Here is a 12,560-nt window from a genome sequence, read left to right as displayed (position 1 = left end):
TTTGAAGACCATGCTCGCTGCAATAAGGGGACGGATGGTGTCAACTTTATTTTGATCTGCTGCTTGCACCAGAAGATAGCGAGGTACACGTGCCCTTGATAAAGAGTTACTGCTGGCCAGTACGGGGGTCGAACCCGCGACCTTGGCGTTATTAGCACCACGCTCTAACCAGCTGAGCTAACCGGCCTGCCGCTGGTGTGTTTTCTAGCAAGCTCTATTCCAGAGCCAAATTGAGAAAACATAATCTGCCAGATAAAAGTATAGCCTTAGAGGTGCAGCCACTTTGTGTCCTCCATCCAGCTGTGTTGCTTGCCAGGGGAATTAGCTCAAATGGTAGAGCGCTCGCTTTGCATGCGAGAGGCAGCGGGATCGATGCCCGCATTCTCCAAAACCAGTGTTTCCTTTGAATCCAAAAGCAATTTGACAGGTTGCCATTGGAACTCTAGCTCCTGCAATTGTTCTGTTCAAATTGTGGAGGTGCTACTACTTAGGATGCTCCTTAATTTCGCAGCAAACACGCTGAAACAAAGCCTTGTGAGAAGCGACTTACAATTGCATTACAATGTGCCACTTGACTGTTGTCTGAAGTTTTACGGGTTGAAAAAAATCAGCGGATTTCATTTGAGCACTGCATGCAATTTGACTCCTATTTCCACGGGAATGCTGAAGACTTTCAAGACCCACTGTAAGCCAACTACTGCTGCTCACCTGGATAACAGCTTCCAAAGGTGCAGGTCGACCACGAAGGGAGTCGAACCCTCAATCTTCTGATCCGAAGTCAGACGCCTTATCCTTTAGGCCACGTGGTCTTCTTAAGCGAACATTTCATTTTCCACTGGGCCACATTAAATTGCATTGCTTACAAGGCAGAGTCATGAAAAATTTTAGGCAGCAGGGCAGACGTGTTTCATCCAACGGTGCAGTTGCTAATTTTGGCCCTGCAGAAAAGGGTCTTTGATGAGACTGGACTTTTGAAGACCATGCTCGCTGCAATAAGGGTACGGATGGTGTCAACTTTATTTTGATCTGCTGCTTGCACCAGAAGATAGCGACGTGCACGTGCCCTTGATAAAGAGTTATTGCTGGCCAGTACGGGGGTCGAACCCGCGACCTTGGCGTTATTAGCACCACGCTCTAACCAGCTGAGCTAACCGGCCTGCCGCTGGTGTTTTTTCTAGCAAACTCTATTCCAGAGCCAAATTGATAAAACATAATCTGCCAGATAAAAGTATAGCCTTAGAGGTGCAGCCACTTTGTGTCCTCCATCCAGCTGTGTTGCTTGCCAGGGGAATTAGCTCAAATGGTAGAGTGCTCGCTTTGCATGCTTTAGGCAGCGGGATAGATGCCTGCATTCTCCAAAACCAGTGTTTCTTTGAATCTAAAAGCAATTTGACAGGTTGCCATTGGAACCCTAGCTCCCGCAATTGTTCGGTTCAAATTGTGGAGGTGTTAGTACTTAGGATGCTCCTTAATTTGACAGCAAACAAGCTGAAACAGAGCCTTGTGAGAAGCAACTCACAATTGCATTACAATGTGCCACTTGACTGTTGTCTGAAGTTTTACGGGTTGAAAAATGTCAACGGATTTCATTTGAGCACTTGGAAGCAACGCATGCAATGTGACTCCTATTTCCACGGGAATGCTGAAGACTTTCAAGACCCACTGTAAGCCACAACTACTGCTGCTCACCTGGATAACAGCTTCCAAAGGTGCAGGCCAACCACGAAGAGAGTCGAACCCTCAATCTTCTGATACGAAGTCAGACGCCTTATCCTTTAGGCCACGTGGTCTTCTTAAGCAAGCATTTTATTTTCCACTGGGCCACATTAAATTGCATTGCTTACAAGGCAGAGTCAAGAAAAACTTTAGGCAGCAGGGCAGACGTGTTTCATCCAACGGTACAGTTGCTAATTTTGGCCCTGCAGAAAAGGGTCTTTGATGAGACTGGACTTTTGAAGACCATGCTCGCTGCAATAAGGGGACGGATGGTGTCAACTTTATTTTGATCTGCTGCTTGCACCAGAAGATAGCGAGGTGCACGTGCCCTTGATGAAGAGTTACTGCTGGCCAGTACGGGGGTCGAACCCGCGACCTTGGCGTTATTAGCACCACGCTCTAACCAGCTGAGCTAACCGGCCTGCCGCTGGTGTGTTTTCTAGCAAGCTCTATTCCAGAGCCAAATTGAGAAAACATAATCTGCCAGATAAAAGTATAGCCTTAGAGGTGCAGCCACTTTGTGTCCTCCATCCAGCTGTGTTGCTTGCCAGGGGAATTAGCTCAAATGGTAGAGCGCTCGCTTTGCATGCGAGAGGCAGCGGGATCGATGCCCGCATTCTCCAAAACCAGTGTTTCCTTTGAATCCAAAAGCAATTTGACAGGTTGCTATTGGAACTCTAGCTCCTGCAATTGCTCTGTTCAAATTGTGGAGGTGCTACTACTTAGGATGCTCCTTAATTTGGCAGCAAACACGCTTAAACAGAGCCTTGTGAGAAGCAACTCACAATTGCATTACAATGTTCCACTTGACTGTTGTCTGAAGTTTTACGGGTTGAAAAATGTCAACGGATTTCATTTGAGCACTTGGAAGCAACGCATGCAATGTGACTCCTATTTCCACGGGAATGCTGAAGACTTTCAAGACCCACTGTAAGCCACAACTACTGCTGCTCACCTGGATAACAGCTTCCAAAGGTGCAGGCCAACCACGAAGAGAGTCGAACCCTCAATCTTCTGATACGAAGTCAGACGCCTTATCCTTTAGGCCACGTGGTCTTCTTAAGCAAGCATTTTATTTTCCACTGGGCCACATTAAATTGCATTGCTTACAAGGCAGAGTCAAGAAAAACTTTAGGCAGCAGGGCAGACGTGTTTCATCCAACGGTACAGTTGCTAATTTTGGCCCTGCAGAAAAGGGTCTTTGATGAGACTGGACTTTTGAAGACCATGCTCGCTGCAATAAGGGGACGGATGGTGTCAACTTTATTTTGATCTGCTGCTTGCACCAGAAGATAGCGAGGTGCACGTGCCCTTGATAAAGAGTTACTGCTGGCCAGTACGGGGGTCGAACCCGCGACCTTGGCGTTATTAGCACCACGCTCTAACCAGCTGAGCTAACCGGCCTGCCGCTGGTGTGTTTTCTAGCAAGCTCTATTCCAGAGCCAAATTGAGAAAACATAATCTGCCAGATAAAAGTATAGCCTTAGAGGTGCAGCCACTTTGTGTCCTCCATCCAGCTGTGTTGCTTGCCAGGGGAATTAGCTCAAATGGTAGAGCGCTCGCTTTGCATGCGAGAGGCAGCGGGATCGATGCCCGCATTCTCCAAAACCAGTGTTTCCTTTGAATCCAAAAGCAATTTGACAGGTTGCCATTGGAACTCTAGCTCCCGCAATTGTTCTGTTCAAATTGTGGAGGTGCTACTACTTAGGATGCTCCTTAATTTGGCAGCAAATACGCTGAAACAGAACCTTGTGAGAAGCAATTGCATTACAATGTGCCACTTGACTGTTGTCTGAATTTTTACGGGTTGAAAAAAATCTGCGGATTTCATTTGAGCACTTGGAAGCAATGCATGCAATTGGACTCCTATTTCCACGGGAATGCTGAAGACTTTCAAGACCCATGTAAGCCAACTACTGCTGCTCACCTGGATAACAGCTTCCAAAGGTGCAGGTCAACCACGAAGGGAGTCGAACCCTCAATCTTCTGATCCGAAGTCAGACGCCTTATCCTTTAGGCCACGTGGTCTTCTTAAGCAAACATTTTATTTTCCACTGGGCCACATTAAATTGCATTGCTCACAAGGCAGAGTCATGAAAAACTTTCGGCAGCAGGGCAGACGTGTTTGATCCAACGGTGCAGTTGCTAATTTTGGCCCTGCAGAAAAGGGTCTTTGATGAGACTGGACTTTTGAAGACCATGCTCGCTGCAATATGGGGACGGATGGTGTCAACTTTATTTTGATCTGCTGCTTGCACCAGAAGATAGCGAGGTACACGTGCCCTTGATAAAGAGTTACTGCTGGCCAGTACGGGGGTCGAACCCGCGACCTTGGCGTTATTAGCACCACGCTCTAACCAGCTGAGCTAACCGGCCTGCCGCTGGTGTGTTTTCTAGCAAGCTCTATTCCAGAGCCAAATTGAGAAAACATAATCTGCCAGATAAAAGTATAGCCTTAGAGGTGCAGCCACTTTGTGTCCTCCATCCAGCTGTGTTGCTTGCCAGGGGAATTAGCTCAAATGGTAGAGCGCTCGCTTTGCATGCGAGAGGCAGCGGGATCGATGCCCACATTCTCCAAAACCAGTGTTTCCTTTGAATCCAAAAGCAATTTGACAGGTTGCCATTGGAACTCTAGCTCCTGCAATTGTTCTGTTCAAATTGTGGAGGTGCTACTACTTAGGATGCTCCTTAATTTGGCAGCAAATACGCTGAAACGGAGCCTTGTGAGAAGCAACTCACAATTGCATTACAATGTGCCACTTGACTGTTGTCTGAAGTTTTACGGGTTGAAAAAAAACTGCGGATTTCATTTGAGCACTTGGAAGCAATGCATGCAATTTGACTCCTATTTCCACGGGAATGCTGAAGACTTTCAAGACCCACTGTAAGCCAACCAAAGCGGCAACTACTGCTGCTCACCTAGATAACAGCTTCCAAAGGTGCAGGCCAACCACGAAAGGAGTCGAACCCTCAATCTTCTGATCCGAAGTCAGACGCCTTATCCTTTAGGCCACGTGGTCTTCTTAAGCGAACATTTCATTTTCCACTGGGCCACATTAAATTGCATTGCTTACAAGGCAGAGTCATGAAAAATTTTAGGCAGCAGGGCAGACGTGTTTCATCCAACGGTGCAGTTGCTAATTTTGGCCCTGCAGAAAAGGGTCTTTGATGAGACTGGACTTTTGAAGACCATGCTCGCTGCAATAAGGGTACGGATGGTGTCAACTTTATTTTGATCTGCTGCTTGCACCAGAAGATAGCCACGTGCACGTGCCCTTGATAAAGAGTTATTGCTGGCCAGTACGGGGGTCGAACCCGCGACCTTGGCGTTATTAGCACCACGCTCTAACCAGCTGAGCTAACCGGCCTGCCGCTGGTGTTTTTTCTAGCAAACTCTATTCCAGAGCCAAATTGATAAAACATAATCTGCCAGATAAAAGTATAGCCTTAGAGGTGCAGCCACTTTGTGTCCTCCATCCAGCTGTGTTGCTTGCCAGGGGAATTAGCTCAAATGGTAGAGTGCTCGCTTTGCATGCTTTAGGCAGCGGGATAGATGCCTGCATTCTCCAAAACCAGTGTTTCTTTGAATCTAAAAGCAATTTGACAGGTTGCCATTGGAACCCTAGCTCCCGCAATTGTTCGGTTCAAATTGTGGAGGTGTTAGTACTTAGGATGCTCCTTAATTTGACAGCAAACAAGCTGAAACAGAGCCTTGTGAGAAGCAACTCACAATTGCATTACAATGTGCCACTTGACTGTTGTCTGAAGTTTTACGGGTTGAAAAATGTCAACGAATTTCATTTGAGCACTTGGAAGCAATGCATGCAATTTGACTTCTATTTCCACGGGAATGCTGAAGACTTTCAAGGCCCACTGTAAGCCAACCAAAGCGGCAACTACTGCTGCTCACCTGGATAACAGCTTCCAAAGGTGCAGGCCAACCACGAAGAGAGTCGAACCCTCAATCTTCTGATCCGAAGTCAGACGCCTTATCCTTTAGGCCACGTGGTCTTCTTAAGCGAACATTTTATTTTCCACTGGGCCACATTAAATTGCATTGCTCACAAGGCAGAGTCATGAAAAACTTTCGGCAGCAGGGCAGACGTGTTTCATCCAACGGTGCAGTTGCTAATTTTGGCCCTGCAGAAAAGGGTCTTTGATGAGACTGGACTTTTGAAGACCATGCTCGCTGCAATAAAGGGACAGATGGTGTCAACTTTATTTTGATCTGCTGCTTGCACCAGAAGATAGCCACGTGCACGTGCCCTTGCTAAAGAGTTACTGCTGGCCAGTACGGGGGTCGAACCCGCGACCTTGGCGTTATTAGCACCACGCTCTAACCAGCTGAGCTAACCGGCCTGCCGCTGGTGTGTTTTCTAGCCAACTCTATTCCAGAGCCAAATTGAGAAAACATAATCTGCCAGATAAAAGTATAGCCTTAGAGGTGCAGCCACTTTGTGTTCTCCATCCAGCTGTGTTGCTTGCCAGGGGAATTAGCTCAAATGGTAGAGCACTCGCTTTGCATGCGAGAAGCAGCGGGATCGATGCCCGCATTCTCCAAAACCAGTGTTTCCTTTGAATCCAAAAGCAATTTGACAGGTTGCCATTGGAACTCTAGCTCCTGCAATTGCGGAGGTGCTACTACTTAGGATGCTCCTTAATTTGGCAGCAAATACGCTGAAACACAGCCTTGTGAGAAGGAACTCACAATTGCATTACAATGTGCCACTTGACTGTTGTCTGAAGTTTTACGGGTTGAACAACATCAACGGATTTAATTTGAGCACTTGGAAGCAATGCATGCAATTTGACTCCTATTTCCACGGGAATGCTGAAGACTTTCAAGGCCCACTGTAAGCCAACTATTGCTGCTCACCTGGACAACAGCTTCCAAAGGTGCAGGTCAACCACGAAGGGAATTGAACCCTCAATCTTCTGATCCGAAATCAGACGCCTTATCCTTTAAGCCACGTGGTCTTCTTAAGTGAACATTTTATTTTCCACTGGGCCACATTAAATTGCACTGCTTACAAGGCAGAGTCATGAAAAACTTTAGGCAGCAGGGCAGACGTGTTTCATCCAATGGTGCAGTTGCTAATTTTGGCCCTGCAGAAAAGGGTCTTTGATGAGACTGGACTTTTGAAGACCATGCTCGCTGCAATAAAGGGACAGATGGTGTCAACTCTATTTTCATCTGCTGCTTGCACCAGAAGATAGCCACGTGCACGTGCTAAAGAGTTACGCTGGCCAGTACGGGGGTCGAACCCGCGACCTTGGCGTTATTAGCACCACGCTCTAACCAGCTGAGCTAACCGGCCTGCCGCTGGTGTGCTTTCTAGCAAACTCTATTCCAGAGCCAAATTGAGAAAACATAATCTGCCAGATAAAAGTATAGCCTTAGAGGTGCAGCCACTTTGTGTCCTCCATCCAGCTGTGTTGCTTGCCAGCGGAATTAGCTCAAATGGTAGAGCGCTTGCTTTGCATGCTTTAGGCAGTAGGCACTTGTCTTTCTGTGTACATAACAAAGTTTGTTTTTGCCTTGAGAGGTCACACTCCTAAATCATATCAGTTTGGCTCATACTAATATCAGTAGTTGAGAGGTTTTATTTCAAAAGAGTATATATGCATTTAAAAAAAAAGAAAAAAAAAAAGTTAATGGATGTTTATTGCTCAATATTTAAAAAACATACTGGGCGGCATGGTGGATCAGTGTTTTGCACTGAGTTAACATGCTTCCCTGTGTTCGACTGGTTTTCCTCACACATTCCAAAGACATGTATGCGAGGTAAATTGGAGAGTCTTAATTGCCCATAGTTAAGAATGTGTTTGTCTGTTTGTAGTATCTCTCTGATGGACTGGTTACCTCTCCAGGGTGTTTCCCTGCCTTCTGCCCAGTGCAAGCTACATATGCTCCAACCCCATACCTGAACAGGAATAAGCTGAATAAATGCATGAGATGATCATGTCTTCTAAAATGTTACTATTTTGTATGTAAAGGACTCAAGATAAAACTCTTCATTATTTGCTCAACATTAACAAATCTGCAACTTCCTGTTGGTTGAGGTGATTTCAGGTTAATATCGATTTGATTTACACTTTTATTATTATTATTATAATTAATTTCATTGACTAACAATATTGTTATCATACTACTATAACATTCAGTATGTATTGTATCCTATTATTAATATTATATTATGAAAGATAAATTCATATCTGAATGAATATATTCATTGTAGTAAATATATGTATTCATATATTCATGCTGTAGCTCAGGGAGTTGAGCATAGCATTAACGCTGTCAAGGGTTAGGATTTGATTCCCAATGGGGCCCCCCATGTTAAAAATGTATGCACTCATAATACTGTCAGGTGCTTTGGATAAAAGCACCCATCATATCATTTATTAACCTCCCATAATTAGTACAATAATGTCTTCGTGCCATAAAACCGCATTTGTTAAGTCCTCTGTAGTCTAAGGAGTCACCACATTCATAACCTTGATGCAGATAATGCTTTATTTAATGCATTCAAAACTCAGGTTAACTGACAAATTGTGATTCACCGTGGCCAGCAACAGAATAATCCAGGAGTGTCCTATCTCTATCCCTCTCAAACTCTCTGTAGTGGACAGCCTGGAGGCAATACAAAAGCAGACAACTTTTTAGAGAAGATGCAAAATCCTGCCACTGGCCACCAGCAACTCAACATAGGTCCCTTGCTACTGGAAATAATTTGAGTTTTGAAAACAAATAAACATAAACAATTTCAAAAACACACAACATGTTCTTATTTAACACACAGGCATGAATTTACCTGGAAATGAGCATAAAACCTGCCTGGCTGTAAGCAGTGATAAGAGAGAAACTAAAAATACATACAGGCTCGCCTCTTGACGTTTTCCATTTTACTGAAGGTCATTGTTTACGGGTGAAGACACAGGGTGAGTGGTTGGCCTTGAGGTAATTCCCAAACATTGCCTAACCATTCAGAGAGAGAATCAAAATATGCAGTAAATCACCATAAAGGAAGCTTATTCTGCCTTTTACTTGAGATGGAGTTGGTAAATGCACATCATAAATCAATGACGCTGCGATGGAGTACAGTAAATAAAAATACACATTTAGGTTTTGTAATCTACTGCATACACCTCAATTCTTAGTGTATGAAGGCTTACTTCATGAAAAACAATATAATTATTTTCTCTGGATAATAAAGCCCATTTGCCAACACTTCTAATGAATCATTTATAGAGGGATACAGAGGCAGGTATCTTTTATGATACAATGAAGCGAGACTTGCTTGTTCTCATGGATAAACGATGAACAAAGAGAACGGCATGGCGATGCTACTAATCATTTGTCCAATTTATGTATTTGTGTCTAACTGGAGAAATGCCTTGCCTCTCTGCCGCACTGATCTGTTAAACTGTGTGGGCTTGGGAGAGGGAGGATGAAAGCAGACTAAAACTTGTCTTTTGTGCCTATGTTGGTGTATAATGTTACGCTCTTGATGTTGCTTGTTCAACAATACATGTACCTGATTATTCAGCAGCCTAGGGGACTGGAATTTGCGGTCAATTTGAGGAGCAAGTCATTTACACAATGAGCATATATGCTTTTCCCTGCTATACTCTACACAACTAGAGTCACGATTTTGGAGTATGAGGCTAAATTTAATGGCCACCGTGATTGTAAAATGGGAAATTGGTAGTCAGTGGCTGCCTAAAGGAATGATGGTCATGCAGCATGGGAAAGTTTTGCATTTACAGAATTGCATTTACATTGAAGGTATGTAGCTGATTTTGCTGATTGTGCTTTATAATGATTGCAGCAATAGAATAAGCTTCAATTTTTAGATCACCAACATAAAAAAAACCCAGTAGCATGGAGGTCAAGGGTCAGAGTGATAATGCCCTGACAACATACAAAGCAAATAGTCCCTAGAATGATAATGTGTGAATGTTGGATGAAGAAATATGAGGGGAAAAGGTAGAAAACAACAAACAAGCATTTTCAAAGCAAGTAGAGGATTGAGATGTGAACAAGGATGATTTGACTGAGCGGGGAGAGGGAGTATAAACAAAGAGAGTTTAGATGAAACATAGTTGGCCTCCGTATTAATCTGGAATGGTAAGGGAGTTTGGCTGGAGCATCTTCATTAGGTGCCACATTATGCTGTCTGTTACATGAAAATAACAGATACCCTCCAGCCCATAGGAACTGAGTTTTCACCCAGGCGACGGGTTAAACTGAAGCTAAATGTAGCCAGTAAGAGTCATGACATACCTGGGAGTCACCAAGAGGATTTAACAAGGTGAGAGACAATTAAGAGAGAAGTCGATGGACTGGAGCGCAGCCAAAGCGTTGAACAAAGCTGATACGTAGACGAGAGCCATTCCTCATGATTTGGCCACTGTGTAGCTAAAGTGCTTATGAAGCTCTGATGAGAGACACCATACATTTCTCTGAGCTTTGACTAAGAGAGACACACTGACCTCAGCTATTCTTGGCTAATTAATAATATTCCATTCGTTATGATTTGCGCCATAGCCCATGGGGCTTGTGAGACAAAGTATTGAGGGCCATAATTAATATTGTGACCCTTCGAGAGGGGGATAGGTTGAGGTTTAGAGACTACAAGGTCAGAAACAGACATATCAAATATACTGTAAGTACTAGAAACCAGAAGGCTGCTAAAAACTTGCCAATTCTCTGTGTCCATAGACATACAGTAAACTGAATGTATTTGTGTCACATATGCAAGAGCTAGATAACATAAACAGATGGATGTAGTCATTTAGGGGATTGTATAAATGGATGCTGTAAAACCCAGTGAGCGCCCCTCCAAAAGGCCTTCTGCACAGGCTCATTAGATTTATGGATTTGATCTGTTAGGGAAATGAACCTATTTTTGGGTTGGAAGACACGTATATTAATTTCCTACCCCATCCGAATCTATGCAGAAAGACACATTGGTTCCACATTTAGAGCTATGGGCATTTTTCATAGTGATCTAGAGGGATAAATGAGAAGACCCCATTCCAAGAAATGTGTTATGGATGTAGATGAGTCGATAAAGGGGTGTTTGAGAGATTTTACAGTTGCAGGACTCAAATCTCCATCTCCATCAAAGAAACACAAAGATTCACCATTTCACTTATACCTACCATTTCACCTTCCTGAAGGAGAGGAGAGAGAGAGGAGGATGCTGATAATGTCAAGTTTTATTTTATTTTACTGTAAAAAAAAAAAAAAAAAAATGTGCAGCACATTCTGGTGGTATGGAGTGATGAGACACACCTGTATGTGACTTATTGAGCTGCTTTATGATGGAAAAATGGTAGAGATTTACAAAAACTGTTTAGTAGGTGTGAGACCCTTCATCATTGTTAGTATCTTAATAGTCTTCTAATGTGTTATAGGCATTAGAGGCAGGGATGTTCACAGACCTATCAAAGGTAGGTGTTCAGTCTGAGGAGAGCCGCTAGAAAATTGCCTTAAATTGACTTAAAGCTGCACTAGTCAAGATTTTTATGTAAAAATACCCCTATCTTATTAGTCTAAATCACAAATTGGGGCTGCAACAGAGAAGAGCGTCCCATCCTCACTAATTGAGACCCCGGAGAATTGTCCTACTTGCCCAAATTAATTTCAGGTGTCAGGTATAGTCAATGGCGGGAAATCTTCTCAGCACACAGGAAGTAATAAATCAAAACAAAACAATGAAATACAAAACTGTCTCCTGAACAGCAGTAAGCAGGTTCTCCATCAGAGAAACCTGGAGTCACCGACGATGGCTGAACCTGCTGCAAAAACATTTTTTTTCACCACTTCCACCTCACAAGTCACAAAATATACGAAATTTAGGTCAGAGGAGTGCACGGTTTACTGATGTCACATTACATGATTTCTGGGTAATGAAGTCCTTCAAACAAATTCAAACAGTATTTTCTCACTGCCACTTGGGTCCGCCAAAGTGTGAAGTTTTTCCATTTTATTTTGGCATTAGAATAATTGCTGTTAAGGTTCAGTGTAGTCACTAAGTGTGTTAGACATGAGTAAACTTGGCTAGAACTAGGTAATGTTCGGCTAATGTCAAGTCTGTTTGATTCATAATGCTTCCTCTGCATGTAGGGATTTCAGTTGCAGCCCTGAGCACAAAAGTAATGTTCTCTATCTTGCACTGTATACAAGTTATTAAAAGCAATTTGTTAAAGCTTTTGGGATCCATTGGAAAATAAATATGAACAATATTTCTTGTTGAGACATGCTCATCTAATTAAACTTGAGAGACAGGAATCAATTATTTTCAACACCCCAAACACCAAGTGACAAAGTTATTGCCTTTTGAAGCGATACAATAACTGAGATGACAAAAATCTGATGATGTGTTTTGCAGCCTCACCTTAAAATTAGGGTTTAGGGGTACCAAGGGTGGATGTTTGGGTTTCAGAAGGGTTCAAGTGTCACTCTGGCTCTGCCCCTGGCTTACATCCTTTATGGATTATGAATACAAACTCTTGACATTCAGAGTGAAACATCCACTAGTCTCATGTTTGCCTCGTTTTAGCAATTCTCAAACTTTAGGGGGGATTTCACATAGCCTGGTAAGACCATCCTGATCACGTGACCTCACATTCTGTTTCGCTCCACGGATCAGTCTGGACTTCGTTTTGTTACGCTGATTGGCTGAACTCCTTCAGCCAATCAGCGTAACAAAACATGTGACGCCATCTCGGTGCGCTGTTCAGTGGATACACGGGATAAACACAGTAACGTTAGCAAGGATTAAACAAGCTATGTCTTCTACAGAAGTGAACGATTTTTGCCGTCTTTGCAAAGA

General features: G+C 43.5%; 1 protein-coding gene and 13 non-coding genes across 14 annotated transcripts in view; 4 read left to right on the top strand and 10 right to left on the bottom strand.

The window, feature by feature from the left end:
* Positions 1 to 12,560, top strand: part of eed (embryonic ectoderm development) — a 296,858-nt gene that overhangs the window by 43,863 nt on the left and 240,435 nt on the right. The window lies entirely within an intron of this gene.
* trnai-aau (transfer RNA isoleucine (anticodon AAU)) lies at positions 114 to 187 on the bottom strand. The gene has a single exon. It is a non-coding gene; the product is annotated as a tRNA-Ile (tRNA).
* On the top strand, positions 316 to 388 carry trnaa-ugc (transfer RNA alanine (anticodon UGC)). The gene has a single exon. It is a non-coding gene; the product is annotated as a tRNA-Ala (tRNA).
* trnar-ucg (transfer RNA arginine (anticodon UCG)) lies at positions 737 to 809 on the bottom strand. The gene has a single exon. It is a non-coding gene; the product is annotated as a tRNA-Arg (tRNA).
* On the bottom strand, positions 1,084 to 1,157 carry trnai-aau (transfer RNA isoleucine (anticodon AAU)). Its single transcript has one exon. It is a non-coding gene; the product is annotated as a tRNA-Ile (tRNA).
* Positions 2,065 to 2,138, bottom strand: trnai-aau (transfer RNA isoleucine (anticodon AAU)). The gene has a single exon. It is a non-coding gene; the product is annotated as a tRNA-Ile (tRNA).
* Positions 2,267 to 2,339, top strand: trnaa-ugc (transfer RNA alanine (anticodon UGC)). The gene has a single exon. It is a non-coding gene; the product is annotated as a tRNA-Ala (tRNA).
* Positions 3,047 to 3,120, bottom strand: trnai-aau (transfer RNA isoleucine (anticodon AAU)). The gene has a single exon. It is a non-coding gene; the product is annotated as a tRNA-Ile (tRNA).
* trnaa-ugc (transfer RNA alanine (anticodon UGC)) lies at positions 3,249 to 3,321 on the top strand. Its single transcript has one exon. It is a non-coding gene; the product is annotated as a tRNA-Ala (tRNA).
* On the bottom strand, positions 3,672 to 3,744 carry trnar-ucg (transfer RNA arginine (anticodon UCG)). The gene has a single exon. It is a non-coding gene; the product is annotated as a tRNA-Arg (tRNA).
* Positions 4,019 to 4,092, bottom strand: trnai-aau (transfer RNA isoleucine (anticodon AAU)). The gene has a single exon. It is a non-coding gene; the product is annotated as a tRNA-Ile (tRNA).
* On the bottom strand, positions 5,011 to 5,084 carry trnai-aau (transfer RNA isoleucine (anticodon AAU)). Its single transcript has one exon. It is a non-coding gene; the product is annotated as a tRNA-Ile (tRNA).
* On the bottom strand, positions 6,002 to 6,075 carry trnai-aau (transfer RNA isoleucine (anticodon AAU)). The gene has a single exon. It is a non-coding gene; the product is annotated as a tRNA-Ile (tRNA).
* On the bottom strand, positions 6,961 to 7,034 carry trnai-aau (transfer RNA isoleucine (anticodon AAU)). The gene has a single exon. It is a non-coding gene; the product is annotated as a tRNA-Ile (tRNA).

The sequence above is a fragment of the Centroberyx gerrardi genome, chromosome 21, assembly GCF_048128805.1.
Source record: "Centroberyx gerrardi isolate f3 chromosome 21, fCenGer3.hap1.cur.20231027, whole genome shotgun sequence".
NCBI lineage: Eukaryota > Metazoa > Chordata > Actinopteri > Beryciformes > Berycidae > Centroberyx > Centroberyx gerrardi.
Note: the sequence above shows the minus strand (reverse complement) of the source record. Positions and strands in the feature narration are given on the sequence as shown.